The sequence below is a fragment of the Phacochoerus africanus genome, chromosome 2, assembly GCF_016906955.1.
Source record: "Phacochoerus africanus isolate WHEZ1 chromosome 2, ROS_Pafr_v1, whole genome shotgun sequence".
In the NCBI taxonomy this organism is placed as follows: Eukaryota; Metazoa; Chordata; class Mammalia; order Artiodactyla; family Suidae; genus Phacochoerus; species Phacochoerus africanus.
This window is the reverse complement of record NC_062545.1, coordinates 278,448,799-278,468,506: the sequence shown is the minus strand read 5'-3', so window position 1 is coordinate 278,468,506 and position 19,708 is coordinate 278,448,799. Positions and strand designations below refer to the sequence as shown.

Below are 19,708 nucleotides of genomic sequence, written 5' to 3'. Positions count from 1 at the left end.
GCGAGTGGACGGCCTGGTTGGCACCGAGCGAGGTCCTAACAAAGGGCCGCTTTGTGGGCAGCTGGCGCGCGGCCACTAACGGGCTGGCCAGGGCCCCTCTGGGAGTTTCACGCGGACCTGGAAAGGGAGGCTCACGGCTTGGCTGACAGCCGCTGGGTCCGGGCAGGGGTCTCGCTGACCGCGCTGCTGCGATGCTCTGGTGCCTGCAGCAAAAGCCTCCACAGGCCGCTCCCCATGAAGGCCCAGCCAGCCTCTACCTGGGGGCAGCTTTCGAGGAGGAGGGGCCGGACCTGGGGCCGTCAAGGCTGGCCTGGCCACCCGAGGCTTATTCTGTGTCCTCCAGGCAAAGTCGAGGAGGCAGGCCTTCCTTCGCTCTCAAGGCGGCCTGGGAGAAGGGGCTGCCACTGCTGCCAGCTGTCACACCGGGCAGCCGACAGGCCCCCGTGGGGAAGCGCTGCTTTCTCGCTCTGCCTCTTCGGACACTGGAGTCTGTTCTCAGCCCCGCAGCCCCGGCCAAGGGCCTGACCCTGCGGTCCCCTGCCCGCTGTTTCCCTGCCTGCTGCCTGGGCTCCCTGGCCACTCTGAGGTCAGGAAAGTGGCGCCAGAGCACGGGCAGGTGGGCGGGGGTCCTGGCCCCTTGTTGGCAAGCTCACAGTGCCCCTCAGGCTCTCACACGCTGCAGATGTCTGTGGACAACGGTCTGTGCTGGGTACCCCTGGAACCAGAGCCAGGGCTGTGGACAAGACAGGGAAGCTGTGCCCAAGGGGGAGACAGGACTGCGGACATCAGAGTGGATTATCACCCGAGCTGGGTCGGGGAGCTGGCTGCCAATGGGTCACGATGGGCAGAGACACAAAAGCTCTGACAGGGTAAAGCACCGAGACACAGGGAGGGCGGTACAGACAGTGGGACGAGCAGGTGCAAAGGACCTGGGGCAGACGGATGCCAGCATTGGGAGGCCCCATGCAGAAGCCGGTGTGGCTGGCCAAGGGACCAAGTGGGGGTGGGTGTAGGGTGAGGAGCCAGAGCTTGGCCACCCCCGTGTCCTGAGTGAGGAGGGCATGAGCTGACATGTTCAGAAGCACCTCTGTGGTGACAGACCCAGGGAGGGACAAGAGGGGCAGACGGGAGACCAGTGAGGGGGACGTTGCAGTAACCTCAGAAGGGGGATTGGAGCAGGAGGGCGGCTGTGGACAGGTAAGGGGGACCAATGCCCGCCAGGCCTTGAGGCGGCGCTGTCAGGACTGGGGTGTGAGGACAGTGAGATGCAGAAGCCAAGGTTGGCCTGAGCTGCCAACAGACAGGGTCTGTGCAGCCATGTCACACTAGACACATCTAGCAGCCGCCCAGGTGGGCAGGTGAGTCTCCGGTTCAGTCTATCTGATGGGCCTTAATCCTTGGAGAGGAGCCTCAGTTGCAGGATGTCAGCCCTTCCCCAGAACTGATACCAGCCATGCGCGGGGGGCCCATGCATCCCGGAAGACCCCCGCCCCCAGGTGGGAGCCCCTCTGCTCTAGGGAGCTCAGGACAAGAGTGGGGTGCGTGGAGCAACTGGTGTTGATGCGTGTGGACCCGGGGAGCCTGGAGGAGGAAGGCATCCCCTCCCCCTGCCCCCATGGGAACCCGACTCCGTCCAGCGCTTCCGATCAGCCCTCACACCTGCAAGACCGTGGCAGCAGCACCTGGAGGGCTGGCCAGGGAAGGACAGACCGGGGACCAAGCCATGTGCCCAAGTGCACCCTGAGCCCCACCCCTGAGCCCCCGCCTCGGTGGGCCCTCCGTGTGTTTGCAGAGTCACCCGCTGAGATAGCCCTCTTCCCCCAGCCTGACGCTCTCTGGATAAAGGGGGGAATCCAGCCGAGGCCACGAAAGCTCAGGCCCAGCTGCCAGGCCTCCCCGAGCTGGGAAAACCCTGTTGGCATCTCAGGGTCTGTGGTGCTAATCGGATCCCTCAAGAGGGGCCTGTGGCCACCCAGCCTGCCTATCAGCCAGCGCAGGCTGGTGGTTGACAACGTCTGGAAGGGTCATGAAGATTAAATGGAGGGACGGGGACCGCCCCGCCTGCTCTAGGATCCAGAGCGAGTGACCAGGAGCTAGCTGCAGTTTCTACCTAAGCTGCATTTTTCTCATCAGTAAAGCAAGAATAAATAGAGAGCCAACGTCATGGAACTGAGGGGAAAATTAAGGCAGCACAGGCTGGGTTTGGGTAGATACCCAGCACTGGAAACCTGCAAGCAGGGTTTACACGCACACGTGCACGGAAATGGCACCAAAGCCTCGGGGACAGGCTTCTGGGTATCTGTCATCTTCTAAACACTTTTTGGAGCTCCCGTTGCGGCTCGGCGGGTTCAGAACCCGACACAGTGTCCATGAGTTCAATCCCTGGCCTCGCTCAGTGGGTTAAGGAGCTGGTGTTGTCGCAAGCTGTAGCAGAGGGCACAGATGAGACTCAGATCTGGCCTTGCGGTGGCTGCAACTCCGATTCGACCCCTAGCGGGGAACATCCACATGCTGTGGGTGCAGCCGTAAGCCCCCAAAAAAGTTTTCAATGCTTTCTACACGCCCTTCATTAGGGAAAAAAGAATTTCTTTAATATTTAGAAAATACAAACGATCAAAACAACCAAAAGAGTCCCTCCTGGTGCGGCGGGTCAAGGATCTGGGGTTGCTGGTGCGGCGGCTCGGATCGCTGCTGTGGTTCGGGTTTGATCTCTGGTCTCAGGACTCCCCCATGCCACGGGCGTGGCCAGAAAAAAGAAGAAAAAAGCAAAAAGCAGTGAGAACATGTAAATCTATGATCAGTTTCCCGGGGAGCAGAGACTCCCACCAGGAATACGTAGAACAGACGGCCAGCACCCCTGCCCCATTCTCACCTGCTCTAGTGAAGCGGTCACACCTCTGGACCCCATCGCACAATGACCTCTCATCCTTGGGCAAGGAGGACCTTGGAGCCTAGGGGAGGGCTTCTTGTGTCCTGAGCCCTGGGCTGGAAGCCGCTAGACACAGCTGCCTCAGCTTGCACGTGCCTCTGCAGAAGCCCCAGTTCCCAGAGCCCCGGGGGAGTGTGCAGGGCGGTGATCCTAAATAATCCTAGGAGTCAGGCAATCCTAAAGTTGCCAGACTGCCCTGGGCCAAGGCGTGGCCTCCTTCCCCCACCTGGCCCCAGAGCCTGGGGGGGGGGGGGTCCTGGAGCAGGCAGGGATCTACCTGGGCCAGGCCCACATGCCAAGCCACGTGACCGTGTCTCCAACTGGTAGCGTCCCCTCTGGACAGCTGGACTGCCCTGCAGCCGTGGGCATGGCTGGGGCTGGGGCGGGGTGGGGCCTGGGATGAAGTTTAGGTCTAGGTGCGGTCCCAGGGGCGTAGGTGCGGTCCCAGGGGCGTGCGCAGAGAGTCCCAGAAGGTTCACCTCCGACCCCCAGAGCACGGCAGGAGAGAGCTGGTGGGAGGAGGTTCTTTGTCAGCAAGACCTTCAGGGGTCCGTCTCTGACCAAGGTCAAGGAACGAGCAGGAGACTGGGGCCAGGAGCACGCAGATGGAGCTTCCGACCATTGTCCTAGGAATGACCTTGGCTAACCATCCCGCAGGGCTTTAGCCCCAGCTTCTGACCCAAGGGGCCCAGAATGTGCTCGGGGGGAGTCATCTTCACATCAGCTCCCTCATGCGGGTGGCTCTGTGCTCAGGAACACTGTCCGGGGCTCCCCATTTTCCTGCAGGGGCCCTGGCGGGGAGGGGGGGCGGCGGCGGAAAGGAGGGAACCAGGGGGTCTTTGAAGGAGGTCTCTGGTCTCCTTGGACGACCACTGGAGCGGGTCCTGACCGCAGCCCTCAAGTTAGCATGGCGGTGCCTGAGGGGGATGTTTGTGGGTCCTTTCGGACGCGTGGCTGGTTTTATTTCTGCTTACTTGTTTGAAAACCTCATCTCTGTCCACAGGAGGGTGGCCTCGAGCAAACCGGGAGACGCGGCGGGGCAGCGGGGGCAGGGGGAGTCCCTCCCGGCCAGTGCACCCAGATCATGCCGAGCCTGAAAGCAGCCCCCGGCCGCCTCTACGCAGCTCGCAGTTCCCGGGCTCCGCGCAGGAGGCGCCGGCGACCCGCGCGCTTGGCCTGAGGGCGCTCTTGCGTCCCCGCTTTCCGGCCGCCGGAGCGTCCGTGGCAGTCAAGGCCGCGCCCCCGCTCCCGCCCGCGCCCCCACTTGGCGCCGCATCCCGGAGGCTGTCCGCTGCAAGTGCGGCCGCCGCGGGGAGGGGGCGCCCCAGGCCCGGGGGCTCCGGGGCCGCAGGGCCGGGGAGAGCGCGGGCTGGCGCCCCGGTCCTTCCCACGTCCCGTCCCGGCTCAGCGCCCGGCGCAGGGTCGCAGGCCGGGCGTTCGTGGAGCGGGCGCGCGGCGGGGGCGCAGAGCTGCCTCCCCTGGACCTCCCCGCCCGGGCACCCCCCCGCCTCGGCCCCTCCCGGGGCGCCCACCTGCCGGCGGGGCGGCGCGCCCCGGGGCGGCGAGTGCGCGCGCGCGGCCGGCGCGCTGTCCCTTTAAACGGCCCGCGGCGCCTCCCCCGCGCGCCCCGCCCGCCGCGGTGCGGCCCGGTGCTGGGCGCGGCCGGAGAAAGTCCATGTGAGCCGGAGCGCCGGGCCGCCGGAGCACTTCCTGCCGCAGGCCGGACCGGGCCGGCGCCCGCAGGTACCCCAACTTCGCGCCGCCCGCGGGCCCCGCCGCCGCACTTCCCGCGAACTCCGCGGCGCGCCCTCCCGCGCCTGCCGCAGTGCCCAAGTTCGCGCCGCGCGCCGCCCGCGGAGGTGGCCGGCGGCGCCCGGGCCTGGGGAGGCGCTCGGCCGCCCGGGCCGCACCCCGCCCCGCCGCACGCGGACCCCGGCTCCCGGCGCCGCCGCCGCCGCCGCCGCCGCCGGGCTTCGCGGGGCGCTCGGGACTCTCGGCCTCCCCCGGCCGGGCGGACGGAGCCCAGCCCGCCCGGGTGGGGAGACCCCCGCGGAATCGGCTGGGGGCCGCGGCCCCGGGGCCACGCCCCTCCCTCAGGGCCAGGGTCCGAGGCCGGCGCGCGGCTGCGCATCAGCCTGGCCCTGCGCCTCTCCTTCCTCGCCCTCCCGGTCCCGCCGCCGGGCCCCTTCGTGGGCGTCACTGCCCCGTGTCCTCCCTCGTGCACACCCTCCCTGGGGAGAGTCTGGGGCCCCGCTGCACTGGGAGAGGGGCTGCCACCTCTCCTCCGCTGCCCTGTCCCTGCGGAGCTGGGGTCTTGAGGCCCGAGCCCCTTCTCCAGGAAGCTCGCGGTGAGGTCTGAGCCTGCTGCTCCCTCACCCCCCCCCCCCCCGCATGGTCGGGGACTCAAACCCTTCCGTGGTCGGCAGGGGTGGTGTTGGGGGGGTCATGAGGTCAGAGGTCACCTCGGGGACCCCTTCTTCCGGGCTTCTCAGAAGTTTGGTCTTGGGGCCCGTGATGCCAGCTCTCGCCGGTGCCCTTTAAACCTGTGGATCTGCGGTGGGCCGGTCCTGGATCTGGGCTGCAGGCTGTGCAACGTCGTGGGGTCGTGGGGTCCTCCCCCCGGCCTGGATGGGGAATGTTGGGCCCCCACGGGCAGCTGGGCTTTCTTTCCGCGTCGTTTCTTGGGACCCGTTGGGCACCCAGCCACGGGTCCCCTGCTGCTGCGTTCTGACGGAGCCTGTCCTGTGTGGTGGGGGCGGGAGGGGGCGCACCCTTCCTGGGCTGCCATCTGGTTGAGCTGGTCTTCTGAGCACCCTGGTCTGGTCTGGTCTGGTCTGGGTCTCTCTCTAGGTCTCCCCTTCCCAACCCCTCCTTCTCGGCTTCCTCTCTTGAGCGCCTGTCCCCTCTCCCCTGGCTCCCTCCAGGTCGCCCCAGAACAAAGGAGCGGGTTCTCGGTGCTCAGGGCGGGCGGGTGGTTGAGCCCCCAAGGACTCCAGGACCCGGGTCTGCCTCTTGGCTCCATTTTAGAGATGAGGAAACGAGGCTGGGCGGGAGGAGGGAGTTGGGGACCGTCACTGTCCGAAGCCGCCCTCCCCCTGCGCCCCCGTCTGTGCCGCCCATCCCTCCCAGGAGGCCCCGGGCGGGCGCGCTCCCGTCGGTCATTCCACGGTTGGGTGGTACCTTGGCTCGGCCGGAGCCTGAGTCCAGAGCCGGTGTGGAGGAAGCAGGAGGAGGCCAGGCCCAGGGTGGTTGGCCCTGCTGTTCTGGGGAGCTGGCTGGAAGGAGCAGAGATGCAGGACGCCTATCACCTGTCACCTCTCTGTGGCGTGGATGGGTCCCCAGTGGTCACCCTGGCGGGGTTGGTGCTGACTCTGAGAGCTGGCGTCGTCCGGCCTCTGCTCTGCAGCCCTTGGTGCCCTTCTGCAGGAGCCCGGGCCAGGAGAAGATGCCTGTGCTGGGGCTGCCCGGCAGAGCCCTCGGCCCTTTATCATGGCCGCGAGGGGACACCCAGAGGGGCCCCCCGGCAGGGGGCTCCCGGTGCCTTTTACTAGAATCCTCCAAACCGCTCTCTGTTTTCCGGCTAAAACATGAGCTGCGTTCACGTGAGAGGGGATGCCCGTGGCGAGCGCTGAGCTGGCGTGCGCAGCCTGGGTTCCTCTGGCACCTTTGCCTCTAGGGCTCTGCCTGGCGGCCCGGCGGCCCGGGCTGGGGTGGGCCTGGTACCCCTCCAGGGACGGAAGGTCAGAACGACGGCGCTGACCCTTTCAAGGATGTTCCCAGGCGGCACGTCCTCCCCGTGCCTCCCCCTGAAGCCCACCCCACCCTGCCCCCTTGCAGCTCCCCTCCCCTCTCCCGCCTGGGCTCCGCCCGGCCTGCCCTAGCCCCGGCCGGCCCCTGGGTTCTCTTGTCCCGCTGGGTTTTGGGGGTGCGGGACGAGCTGCCCTGGCTGGGGCGGGGTGGGGGCCACGGGCTGAATTGTTAGAGCCTGAGCAGCAGCCCCGTCCAGGCCTTGCCCCCAACTCACCAGCCGCATGTGTGCCCTGAGAAGCAGGGCCTCTGGCAGACCCCAGAGGGAGGGGCAGACTTGGGGAGCTGGGCTGGGCCTGGGTTCTTGGGACAAAGCAAGCCTCCTTCCAGCTCGGGAGGGTGTTGCTGGCCTGGGCTGGCTCTTTCCCAGGGCCAGCATCCCCCAGGAGTGCCCTGGATCAATGGCCCTGGCCGCCAGCGCTGGCCTTTTGAAGGGGTGCAGTGCCTGTGCTGTGCCACCGTGAGGGGCACATATCCGTACACAGAGACAAGTGCCACCAGCCCTTGCTGGACCCAGAGCTGTTCCCGGTGAGCGGCACCCAGAGCCAACCCCACTTCGGGAGCTTGTGAGGTCTGGGGGGTCTGGGGTCTGACTCGGGGCTGGTGAGGGGCTTCAGCATCTCTCCTGGGGCCGGCCAGGCCCGGCCGCCTGCAGGGTCTGCAGAGAGCACAGCCCGGCCGGCCGGCGTTCTGGGTCCTCCCCAGGCCTCTCCAAGCGCCTCATTCACGTGCCTCTCTTGGCACCCCCGGCTTCTGCCCAAGGTGAGGAGCCTGGCACTCAGGTGCTTCCAGGTGGGGCTGCTGGGACTTAGGGTTAGAGCCAGCATCTCTCTTTGGGCCTGCACCCCGGTTCAGAGGTGTGTCCTGTGTGTCCTCCGCCCCCCAACCCTTCCGCCGGAGGTCCCACTCCCTTTTCTTGTGTCCCGAGACCGCGAAGGGTTACATCCCACCCCCGTCTTCAACCTCCGGGCTCGGGGTGCGGCCGCAGGGATGCGTTCAGTCAGCAGGCCCGAGGCGCCACTCCCGCCGCCCAGCCTCCTGAGCAGCAGGGATCCTGGCGACCTCTGTTTCTCTTTTAGCAAATCCTCGCTCTCACCAGGCCTGGCTCTCGATGAGATCATTTGCAAAATATGCTCCCGCCTGGCCAGGGCTCCCTCATTGTGTCACCTGCAGCTGCCTGCTCCTGGGAGCTGGGCTTCCTCCGGCCTGGCCTCTGGCTTTTGGGTTTGGAAGCAGGTGCTTTGTGGGTGAGGGTCTCAGAGGGCCTGGCAGGGCAGACGCAGTGTTTGGGACATGAACTTTGCAGCGCGGCTCCCTGGTGGCCGCCTCTGGGTTGGCATCCTCAGAGTGGGGGCAGCCCTCAGGGGGACAAGGACGGCAGGGCGCTGACCTTTCCCCGGGCCTGGGAGTGTATCTGAGCAGGAGGAATTGGTGGTGGGGGGAGGTCTGCTGCGACCCTGGGCTCTCCCGGGCCTGCCCTGCCTGCAGCTTCTCCAGGCCAGGAGGCCTCAGGAGCAGGGCCTCTGAGGGGGCTCTCAGATCACATCCTAGCCAAGGCTGTGTGACCTTGGGTGGGTAACTTAGCATCTCTGAGCCCTGTCCTGGCCCGTGTGTTGTGACACTTCATAGTAGCTTCTATATTCCCTGCTGGGAGGCTGAAGGTGAGCAGGCCGCACCTCGGGGCCTCTGGAGATGCTCCCTCCCTGCAAGTGGACCAAGATGCGAGAGGGGTTCGTGTCCCTTTAAGGGGAGGCTGCTTCTCAGGCTCCGGGGGGACGGAGGTACACTTTTCTGTGAGGTGTTTCTCTGGTCTCCGGTCCCACGGAGGAGAGGCTGGCTCTGGGTCTCTGAAGGAATCTTCCCCCTCCCCCTTGGCCCTGGGCCCTGGCATCTGGGAGGGCACATGGCCATGGATGGGCCGGGAACTCCTGGGCCCCGCCCAGTGTCTGCCCGTGTGCCTGGGAGGCAGGCAGGGCCGGGGGCGGGGACCGCAGGGGCCTGAAAGTGCCCATATATAGTCACTGGGGTAAGCCGTGAGCCTGGCTGTGGGGCTGTGTCCCAGGCCCAGGCTGACCGGCCCCCACGGCCAGCATCAGGCCTAGCCACTGAGTCCTCCAGGGTGGGCTGGCCCTGGCTTGGGGGTACTGAGGGGAGCTGGCTTTGGGGCGAAGCATCAGGTACAGCAGCAGGCGCAGGTGTGGTGCTCTAGGAGCGTTTGTTGATTGAAAATAAAAACCTGGGCCCTCTGTAGTCAGGGCCAAATGTACTTCTTCATTTTTGGAAGTCGGAGGCCCCATGCTGTGTGGCTGCCCCGTCAGCCAGAGAGTTGCCTGCTTGTCTGCAACCCTAGCCCTTGCCCCACAAAATGCTCCCTTCGTTATGGTGACACCCCTAGATGTCCCCCCCGCCCCATCCACACAGTACCAGGGGCTTCTGCTGGCATTTTCTGGAAGAGGGCCTCCCCCCACAGCCCCCCTCCTGGCCGCTGGCTGGAGACCGGCTGGTGGGGCCTGCCAGGCTGCAGGGTGGTCTTTGCAGGAAGCCTGCTCGCTGTGGCACTGGGTCAGGAGCAGAGGGCGTTGTCGTGGGTCCCACGGGGCTCCCCACCCTAGCTCTGGGCATCCGCCTGTCTCCTGTCCTGGCCGTCGGCGTCTCGGTGCCGAGAAGGGAGAAAGGGCCCATCTCTGCTGCGTTCCGACTCTCTCGCGCTGTTAAAAATCACCCGGTGAACATAGTTTTTGCTCATTTAATTTCGTTTCCATCGCGCTGCTCAGCGCCTTTGTTAAATTTTGTATATTGATACTTTTTGTTGTTGTCAGCAGTTTTTTTTTCCCTTTCTTTTTTCTTTCTTTTGGGGGGGGATATAAAACCATTAGGGTGAGAGAAGATTAAAAAGATACATTACAATTAAAATGTTAATGAAATCTGCATCATACAACTTTCGAAACCCTTTAGGCATTAATCTTGCCGGTGTCATGTCCATTAACTTTGGCTATTCTTATTCTACACTGACCCCTGCTGAGAGATTTGTGCTATAATTGGATTTTTTTTTTTAATAAAAAAGAAAAAAAAAAGCTTTTAAGGAAATAGAGATTGAGTGGTGGCCCTGGCTCTTACGCAAAGAGAAAGGGGGGGAGGGGGCCCCCCCGTGGGGGCGGGGCTCCTGCCTCTTCCAGCTTCTGGCCTCGCCCCTCTCTCCTTCCCTGTGGGTGACTGGCCAGTCTGTCCACGGGGACACTGCCCCGGCTGCTGCCCCCGGGGGCCGAGTGTGGCCGTGTGCTCAGGCCCCGTGGTGCCCGGCTGGGTCCAGCTGGCCTGGCGAGCGGGCTTTCTCGGCCCCCGCGTTGCCGTCACAGCAAAGCCGGTCAGGTGGTTGGCAGGGGGCTGCAACAGACAGATTTCGTGTCTGTGTGTTTTTGCAACACCTTTCTATAAAGGGAAACATAATTTAAAATATGATTACTTAGTGTTGTAACAGCCGCCTCAGCGCTCCACGCTATGCCGAGATCATTATCAGAGGCTGATATTAACTTGCAAAGAATATTATGCAAATTGCCCGTTGGCTCCTCCGGGAACCCTTCTCGCGGGCTGGGGATGTGCTTGGGGTGCGGGGCGCCGGTGGGTCCCTCGGGGGTGACGCCCCGGCATCCCGGGCTCCCCGGTCCTTGGTCCCCGGCTGTGTCTCAGGACCCTGGGGCAAGTCTGTCCCCTTCCTCCACACTCCTGTCTGCATGGGGGGACGTGGGGGGATGCGGGGAGCAGTGGGGACAGGGTGGACCCAGCGGAGGCTTTGGGGCAGGGTGACAGCTGGACACCCAGGTTCCCCAGCTGGCCACCCGGCTCTGTGCTGTGGGTAGAGTGAGTGTCGGCTCTGAAAGGGGTCCTGGCAGGTGTGTGCCTTATGAGGTGGCTGTGATCACGGCTGCTGCCCCGCAGTCAGGGCGGACTGGGACAGGCTCTGGCAGCAGCTGGACCTGGGCACTCAGGAGTCCCAAGTGCTTGTCACTCCTAAAGGCTCCGAGGTCACAGACAGCCCCTGGCTCCTGCGACAGGCTAGCCCATCGGCTGACTCAGCGCCTGGCTGGGTGGCCCCCAGGGGCCCAGGCAGCCCCCAGGGAGGCGGTGGCCCCGAGTGCCAGGCACACCTGCCCTCTGGGGGTCTGAAGGTGGCTCCCTCCCTTGCTGAACGCTGCTTTGAGGGAGTCTCCGTGGGGTCTCTCAGCTCCAGGAACCTGGAATTTTGCTCACTGTGGAGAGGACAGGCCAGGGGCGGTGTCAGCCTCCTGTTCATCCTGGAGTGTAACAGGGGTGGGGTCATTTTCCTGGGGGCCAGGTAACAAGTGGCCAAACAGCTGGGGCCTTAACACAACAGAAATTGACTCTCCCACGGTCTGGAGGCCGGAGGTCCAAAGTCAAGATGTGGGCAGGGCTATGGGGGGCCCTCTCCTCGCCCAGCGTCTGGCGGTACCGGGGGTCCTCGGCGGCCCTTGGCCTGGAAACGCGTCACTCCTCTCTCAAGACCTTGACTTGTTACACCTGCAAAGACCCTTTTTCCAAATAAGGTCACATTCTGAGGTTCTGGATGGACAGAATCTGGGGGGCCCTGACTCCCCAGGGTGACAGGGTGGGCACAGAAGCGCTCTGGTGCCTGGGACGCGGGGGTGCTGTCCCAGAAGCAGGTGCAGGCCTTGCTGGCCATCTGGCTCGGCCCCGGGCGGCCCCAGGAGGGTGGGCAGCTGGACGCACAGACAGGAGCGCCGCTCCCACGAGCACCTGCACGGCGGCGTGAAGGCCCAGCGCGGGCCACGGGGTCTGCACTGACCTTTGGTTCGGGCGCTGGGCCGGGGTCGAGGCTGGGAAACGGGGCCAGCCATGGAAGAGGATTTTCCTGAGCCAGTGTCTGCGGTTACATAAGTTTGGGGACAGGAGGCAGAATTTGTGTTAATTGTTGTAACCCAGTTTAGGCCACAGTCCTTGTCACGGGGAGCGGCCTGGAAAGGAGAGGGGGCGGGTCTCTGTGGGGCCTGGGCACTGGACCCCCCAGCCGCAGCACAGGCTCGGCCACCGGCCACCGTGGCTCTTGCCTCCTCCCCCAGAGGAAGAATGAGATCGCGGCAGAGCGCAGGTCAGAGCCCAGATGATGCCGTGGGAGGAGGGGGCCAGGTGTCCGGGCGGTGGGGGGGGCGGGGGCGGGGGTCGTGCCCTCAGGGTCCAGACAAGCCCAGACCTGGGGCCTGCAGTCCTGGACCTGGGCCCTGAGGCCAGGCCGAGGCGGGCTTGCCAGGGGCCCCTCCTCACAGGCTCCTCGCACTTCCGGCCCGGCTCCCCAAGCCCAGCAGCACCAGCTGTGTCCCCGGGTTCTGCTCTGGGCCTCTCACCAGATTCCCAGTTAATGCGGGAAAGTGGAGACCCATCCCCACCCCCCAGATCTCCTTGGGCATCAGTCCCTGGCTCTCTTGTGAGGCCTCTGGGTATTTGGGGGTCCTCCATCCCTCCCCCAGCCTGGCCTGGGGGGCTTCTCTCAGGAACGACAGGTGACATGCTTTTGCTGCTCAAGCTCAGGAGGCCAAGGTCCGGGGAGGGGCCTGGCTATGTCCCGTGGTGTCTTGAGGGTTTTTAGAACATCTGGCTAGGACTTGGAATGAGGCCCAGAGGTGGGGGCTCCCCGAGACCAGGCCCCCGTTCTCCAAGGTGGGGACATGGTAACTTGGCTTCCTCCAGCCTCCTGGGCCTGTTGTCACCATTGCCAGTGTAGAGGCCAGTTGAGGACCCCCCCCCCCGCAGTGCTGGGGACACTGGTTCTGCTGACTAAGGCGAGGTGGCAATACCGGATTTAGAGAAGCCGTGTGCTGGACACAGAACTTCTTCCAGAACCGAGTGTAAGTAAGAGATCCCATGTGCTCCAGTGTCACTCGCTGCCCACCCCGTCCTGCTGCAGCCCAGCCGTCGCCCAGCTCTCACCCTGGGTCCTTTGCAGCCAGAGGGTTGCTAACGAGTCCATGTCCCAGACACCTGTTGGGTCTGCTTTTAAATTTTTAATTAAAAACAATTCTTGGAGTTCCTGTCATGGCGCAGCGGAAACACATCTAACTGGCATCCACAAGGATGCGGGTTTGATCCCTGGCCTCGTTCAGTGGGTTAAGGATCCGGCACTGCCTTGAGCTGTGGTGTAGGTCGCAGATGAGGCTCGGATCCCGCATTGCCGTGGCTGTGGTGCAGGCCGGCAGCTATAGCTCTGATTTGATCCCTAGCCTGGGAACCTCCGTATGCTGCCCGGGTGAAGCCCTAGAAAGACAACAGCAAAAATTCTTGTTACTTCCGTGTAAAACCCACCATCTTTACTGCTTTTAAGTACTCAGTTCCGTGGCATCAAAGTCGCAATTGTGCAGCCCCCCGGCCCGTGCCATCCATCTCCGGGACGCCTTCATCTTCCCAAACTGACACTCCGTCCCCAGGGACGAGCCCCGTGCCCTCCCTCAGCCCCTGGCCCCGCCGTCCACATCCTGTCTCTGTGGGTTTGGTTCCTCTGTGCCCTCACGTGGGTGCAGGATTCGCCCCTCTGCGTCCGGCTGCATTTTGTCCGCGCGACGTCCTCCCTGTGCGGTGACCTGTGTCAGGATGCCCTTCCTGTTTCAGGCCGAGTCTCGTGCTCTGTGCGGATGGACCTGAGCGGGTTTCTCCTTCCGCTGTCGCAGGACAGGTGGCCGTTTCCGCGGCTGGCTGTCGGGAGTGGCGCCGTGGGGACGCGGGTGTGCCGCTGTCTCTCCAAGTCTGGCTGCGTCTCTCAGGCTCCTTCCGTCTGGAAAATCCAGGGTCTTTCCTTGGTTCTCAAAACCTTGACCCCCGGAGTCCAGGCCGCTTTTGCAGGGCGCCCCCCGTCTGGTGCCTCTTGGGTGGTGGTGCTACGGCCGTGCCACCGTCCTGCGGCTGGAGGTGGCACGTGATCGACTTTGCCCAGTCCCTCAAGGGCCCTTGTCTGGTGTGTGTGTTTCCGAAGCAGCCCCAGCATGGGGGTCACAGGGTTGGGTGTGTGGCCGTGGGCGGTCGCGGGCCTGAGGGGTCTTGTGTGCCCGCAGCCCCGGAACGGGGGCTCTTGCGTGGGCCCCGTCGTGGCTGTGAGTGGCACGTCTCCCCAGGGTCCCCTGTGGAGAAGCTCCGAGCCGGGCACTGGACTGCAGCCCCCGGTCCCTAGCCTGCTCCTCCTCTGGGCTCTGGGGCTCCGTGGGGATGAGATGGGGGTGCCTGCGACTGGTCCCCTCGTGCCCACCCTGCGCGCCGGGGAGAAGTGGCTTCCACAGCCCCACTCACTGTGTCTCCTCCACCCGCCCCCCGACCTGGGGCTGCACTGGGGCCATCCCCCCACCCCCAGTGTTCCCTTAGGTCCAGGCTTAAGGCCAGCGTGGGGTGGGTTGTGAGTGTCTCAGAGCTGTTGAAACAGAGCCACAGAAGGAGCCGCCTCTCCCCATTCTGAGGCCAGAAGCCCCCAGGCCAGGGTCGCAGGGCCGGCTGCTTCCCGCCCCGCGCAGCTGCCGGCGGGTCGTGGGTGCTCCTGGGCTCCTGGCCGCCTGGCCTCGCTGGGTCCGGACTTTCCTCTTCTCAGGAGCCCGGTCCGCGGCCGCAGGGCCCCAGGTCCCGTCGGACCCCGTCCTCCCGTGACGCGTGGCGCCTGCGGTGGTCCTCCTCTCGCTTAAGGTCTCATTCTGAGCTTCCAGGTGAACGTGAATTGGGGGGACCCCATTCAGCCCGGCAGAGGGTGAAGGCCAGACTGTCGCCCTGCCCCCAGTCCCCCTGCTCCGTGGCTGCCTCCCCCGCCCCGTCTCGGCAGGAACAGCGGTACGGTCCACCCGCTCTCGGGCTGGGCCCCCGGCCCCCTGCCCTCTCGTCCAGGCTCCCCCAAAACCCCCAGCCCAGCTGCTCGGCCTCTGGCTCTTCTCTTCTTGGTGGGGGCGCCCACACCTCCCGTCTGGCAGGACGGCTCCAGTTCCGCTGCTGAGGAAGAGGGTCGTGGGGTTTCCAGCCGGTGCCAGGAGCGCCGTTTGCCCACATGGAGGGCGGTTGCCATCGTGCCAGCGCGCGTGTGTGGCGAGTGGCAGTTACTGCAGCCGTGAAACACGCAGCCTCGTTCCTCTGGCTCCGGAGTTGGGCAGGATTGAGGCAGCACGAAATCCTCGTCGTGAGCGCTTCGTACACGAGGGTGAACTGAGCGCACCCGGCGGCTCCGGGAAAACCCGTGGTTCTTCCGCGGCGTGAGGAAGGAGGCTGAGGTTGGGAGGGGCTGGTGGGCCTGTTCTGCCGTGAGCTGCTCTCCCCTGCAGCGTGGTGGTCAGCTCTGCCGTGCCCAGCTGCCCACCGAGGGCGCTGGGTGTCCTGGGCCTACGCCCACCAGCCTACCCCTGGGGGGGCTGGGCGGGACCGGGCTTTCCCCCCACCGGGGGCTACAGGAGTGGGGGCTGGTGCCAGCAGGAAGGCACTGCCTGGGCATCTGTGGCTGGGCACCCCCAGAGGCCTCTCGTAGCTCCTTTTTTTTTTGCTTGGTGTGACTCCAAGGGCCCTGCCCCGTGCTTTGTGGGTGAGGGCACCCCACAGGCACCCGGGAAGAGGCAGGTCCAGCCACTGACTCGAGGCCATAAGGCAGGGGCTTCAGATGGCCGTGCTGGCTGTACCCTTCCATAGACCCCTGCGGCCCTCTCAGGAGAAGCCCCTCCGAGCCTGGCCCCCTGCAGGGATCACTGGCCGTCACGGTCTTGCCTTGGTGATGAGCTGGCCGAGGGCTGAGGTCTTTGGGGGAGTGTCTCATACCCTCTCATTTCACGGAAGGAAACTAGGGCTGGAGGGTGGGTTGCAGAGCAGAGCAGGGGGCGGGGGGGGGGCTGTAGTGACTGCTGTGCCCACTCGTGGTTCTCTTGGGGTCCCAGTGTGCTGCCCTGGGTGGGCCCGGGCAGGGCAAAGACAGCAGAGCCTGTGGGCAGCAGTGGTTACCTGGGCCAGGTGCGTCCAGGTGGATGGACCCTGGGTTGGGGTGGCTCCACGAGGAGCCAGCAGGGAACGGCAGCGTGTCCTTGTCCCGGGTGGGGCGGGGGGTTCTGCCCTGCCCCCGGCTCTCGAGCATCTCCAAAGGTTTCAGTTCCTCCGCACTGTTTCTTAACTGCGCTTTCGTAATAATTATAACCGCACGGAGCCCCCGAGCGGGCTTGCTCAGAGCCCCGGCAGCTGTGATTACATGGCAGCCACTGATTTCCAAGAAACCTCACAAGGGAATTCGTTAGAGCCGCAGTGGAAGCAGGTGCCGGGCACCGCCTCCCTAGACGGCCTGGTGCAGGGACAGCCGCTGGCCCGGCTTGGCCGGTGCTGGCCCGCCGCCCTGGCCTCGCCCTCGCCCAGCCCTGGGAGGGGTGTTTGCAGGGTGGGGGATTCACAAGATGGGCCAAGTGCAGCCCCCCCTCTGGCTTCCCAGCAACCCGGGGGCCTGGCAGGTCCCGAGGTGGCCGTCTGGTTCCAAGTTTGGTCTGGTCTCTCTCCTTGGGAACTCTCCTGTGTCCCTCGTCAGTTCCGGGACATACAGACATGTGCGAACAGGCTGTTTCTTTTCCCCAGACCGTCGGAGATCCTGACACCCCCCCCCCCCCCCCCCCCGCCCCACCTCATCCCTGGGCCGCCTGCAGGGCACAGGGAGGGGCTGGTTGTCCCCAGGCAGCTGGAGGAGCGTTGCTCTGGCTCCCGCCCAGGCGGATGTGGAGTCGGGCCTTCCTGGGGCCGGGTCATGGCTGCTCGTGATGGAGAGACCAGTGGGCCCTCCGGGTCCCGCAGGGGGCCCAGAGGCGCTGTCATCAGGGCGGGTGACGCGCAGCTCACTTATCCTTGGATAGAAGGCCATCGTAAGGCTAGGGCCGCAAACCGTTCCTCTCCCTGTCTTACGGCCCCGTCACCCCCGAGTGCGCCGTCTGGAAGGGCAGGACACCCCAGGTTCGTGGGGCCGCTTGGCGGGTCCCAGGCAGGGCTGACCCGGGTGTGTGCTGCCACCCTGCCCAGGTGTCCGGCTGGCGTCCTCTCTCTGAGCCCCTTCTGCTTGGGGTACTGGAGCGTGTCCCCCGGCCCCGGGCCTGGAGAGGAGATCCTCCACCTGAGCCCCCCCGCCCAAAAAAAAGCTTAGCAAGGGCGCCGCAGTGTCCCTGGCTGGCAGTTCTGTGCAGTCCAGGCCGGGCCGTTTCTGCTCTGTCCGGCATTAGCAGCACTTGCTGAGACCCCGCTCGGTGGGCAGGCACGCAGGGGCCCTGTGAAGAGCCCCCCAGGACAGGAGAGGGAGGGAAGAGGGCTCCTGGCTCCAGGCAGCCTGAGGGCTTTTCCGGTTTATTGTGTGCAGACGGGACACCTGCCTCGCTGCCTGGTGGCCACGGGCCACTTAGGTTATTCCTCCAGCAACTGAGGCCAGGAGGGGTGGCCCTGGGGACCCGCAGGCCACTGCCGGGTCCTGCCTCCAGGCTGTACCTTGACATGGTCCGGGCTGAGGAAGGGGAGCTGGGCCCTCGCGAGGGGGTCCTGGGCAGCCCGGGGTCTGGGGGCCGTGCTCCACCTGCCTGGCCCCCGCCTGGGACCTGCTGGAAGGAGGTGTCCCCTGTCTGGAAGCCGAGGGGCGGCGCCCCTGCTTGGCGTCCGAGGCCCCAAGCCACAGCTCACACTTGGGGGTCCAGTGGTGGGCCTCCCTCTTGACCCCCCCCAGTGTCCGAGGTCCCCCTTGCCCAGGGCAGGGTGCTCAGACATGCATGAGTAGTTTTCAGGTTCTGTGCCCTAAACTAACCAGCGGGCGCTTTGTTTAAAAGCCGTGATTGAACTCAAATTATCACGTTTACCTTCTGTGCTCCCCGGGGAACCGTTGCGGAGGCGGAGAGGGGCGCCGGGCGCGGCCGCGTGCAACAAAGGCTGATGGCGAGGGTGGCCCTGGCTCCCCGGGCTTCCCGGGCGAGTGGCCCTCGCAAGTGCTGGCCCCCAGCCTCTCCTGCAGCGGCCTCTGCTCCCAGGGGCCCCGGGCTGTCCTCCCCAGCGGAGACAGAGGAGACCGGCCCGTGGGCTGTGCTTGGCCCGAGGACTTGGGATCCCAGCCCCCTTGGTGGCTCTTTCCTCTGGGGTCTGCTCGCCCTTTGTGGCCGACACCCAGGGCCCCGAGCCCCGGCTTCTGTCCTGCTCTGTCTCTGGCGGCTGCTTTTGGCCCAGGGGCGTCTCGTGCTAGAGGCCTGTCTGTGGGTGAAGAGGCCTCGTGTCCACTCTCACCATCCAGGTTCCTGCTCTCGGGCCGGCGAGCGAGTTCCTGCCCCAGTTTCTCCACCTGTGAAACTGGGGTGGTGGTATTTTTCCGCAAATTAAGAGCTACTCAGGAGCCGGGAATTGGGGCCATTGAAACAAGACCTGGGATCATTCAGGGGACACCCCCCACCCCCCCCGCAATGCACGTCTGCTTTCTTCTTGGGAACTGGATTCCAAGGAAAGGGTTTCTGGATTCTGGGCTCAGGGGAGTGAGCCTTGGCCTGCGGGGCTGGGGCGGGGGCCGCGGGGCCCGAGGACGCGGTGTTCGTGTGTGGGCATCGCCCCCCCAACACTGTATTTTTTAAAACTTGAACATGGATTGTGTGCTATGCAATGCTGGAAAGGTTATGATCAAAAACTATGAATAGAGTGGTCGTATTGATCTGATCTTCTTCTTTAGAAGCCCCCGTTGCGGGATGACGTCCAAGGCAGGATTTCAGCCCGTGCTCAGGACTCGCGCTGCTGCCTCTCCCGAGTCAGTGGGGGTGCGAGGCACGTGGCCACGGAACCTACAGAAAGGGGCGCCGACCCCAAGTGCACGGCTTGATGAACCTGCGTGGCCAGGTGCAGGTGGAGCCTGGCTCCCAGTGCCCCTCAAAGCCTGAGCCTCTGGCACCGGGGGAGCTGGCCGTTCTTGAACTGCCCAAGAGCAGAGTGGGCCTGGCTGCTGCTAGTGCCAGGAGAGTCTACCGGTTCCTGGCGGGCGACGGTCCAGGGGACTCTTCCAGGATTTCAGTATCTAATCTCCTGGGGGCTGTTACGGATACCCTCTGTTAGGAAGGTTCTAGGTGTGGGGCTGGGTGACCACCTGGAGGCATGGGGAGGCACCGGGACACAGGTGGGCACAGCTGACCACCCCCCCCCCCACGGCAGGTGGGTCTCCGCCTGGGGTCTCATTTACTCCCTTCCTCCACGATGCCTGCCTGCCTTCTTTGGCATCTCTTGCTGGGCGCCTGCTCCCGTCGTGGCCTCCCTCCCCTGTCTGTGAGCTGCCCTTTCCTCCACACTTGGGGTCCAGTCGGAGCTGCAGCCGCCGGCCTGCACCACAGCCGCAGCAGCCTGGGATCTGAGCCGCATCTGCAACCTATACCACAGTGCACGGCGATGCCGGATCCTTATCCCACTGAGCGAGGCTGGGATCGAACCCACATCCTTGTGGATACTAGTCGGGTTCTACCCCGCTGCACCACACTCCTGAGCTGCCCTCTTCCTGATTGCCATGGAGACTGCTTTCAATATTCTCACCCTGCAGCCCTGGTTTTATAGGCATTGCAAATACCTCCTCCTCTGAGCTTTTCACGCCTCTTGGTGGGCTTTCTGAATTCCCAGTTTTAGTGAAATACAGTTTATCAGCAATTTCCTTTATGATTAGGGCTGTTTGTGTCCTGTTGGGGACCTTTTGGCCACAGGTCACTTTCCCCCCCCCCCCCCTGCTTTTTTTTGGCCACGCCCACAGCCTGTGGAAGTCCTGGGCCAGGGATTGAACCCACACCACAGCATCGATCTGAGCCACTGCAGTGAGAGTGCTGGCTCCTTAACTGGCTGTGCCACCAGGTAACTCCTCTCTTTTGGTCTTGAGGTTTGATTCCTGTGCCTTTCGTCTGCAGCCCTGATGACATGTCACTTTCACAAACACTTTAAATTGCCGAGAGGTTTACCGACATGGCATCTACC

General features: G+C 64.6%; 1 protein-coding gene across 2 annotated transcripts in view; it reads left to right on the top strand.

Moving 5' to 3' along the window:
* The first annotated feature begins 4,561 nt into the window (after positions 1-4,561).
* NACC2 (NACC family member 2) overlaps positions 4,562-19,708 on the top strand; it is a 70,390-nt gene continuing 55,243 nt past the window's right edge. For both annotated transcript variants that reach the window (XM_047768912.1, XM_047768910.1), the window contains exon 1: positions 4,562-4,672. The gene's annotated coding sequence lies outside the window, so the exon portion shown is untranslated. The remainder of the gene's footprint in view (positions 4,673-19,708) is intronic.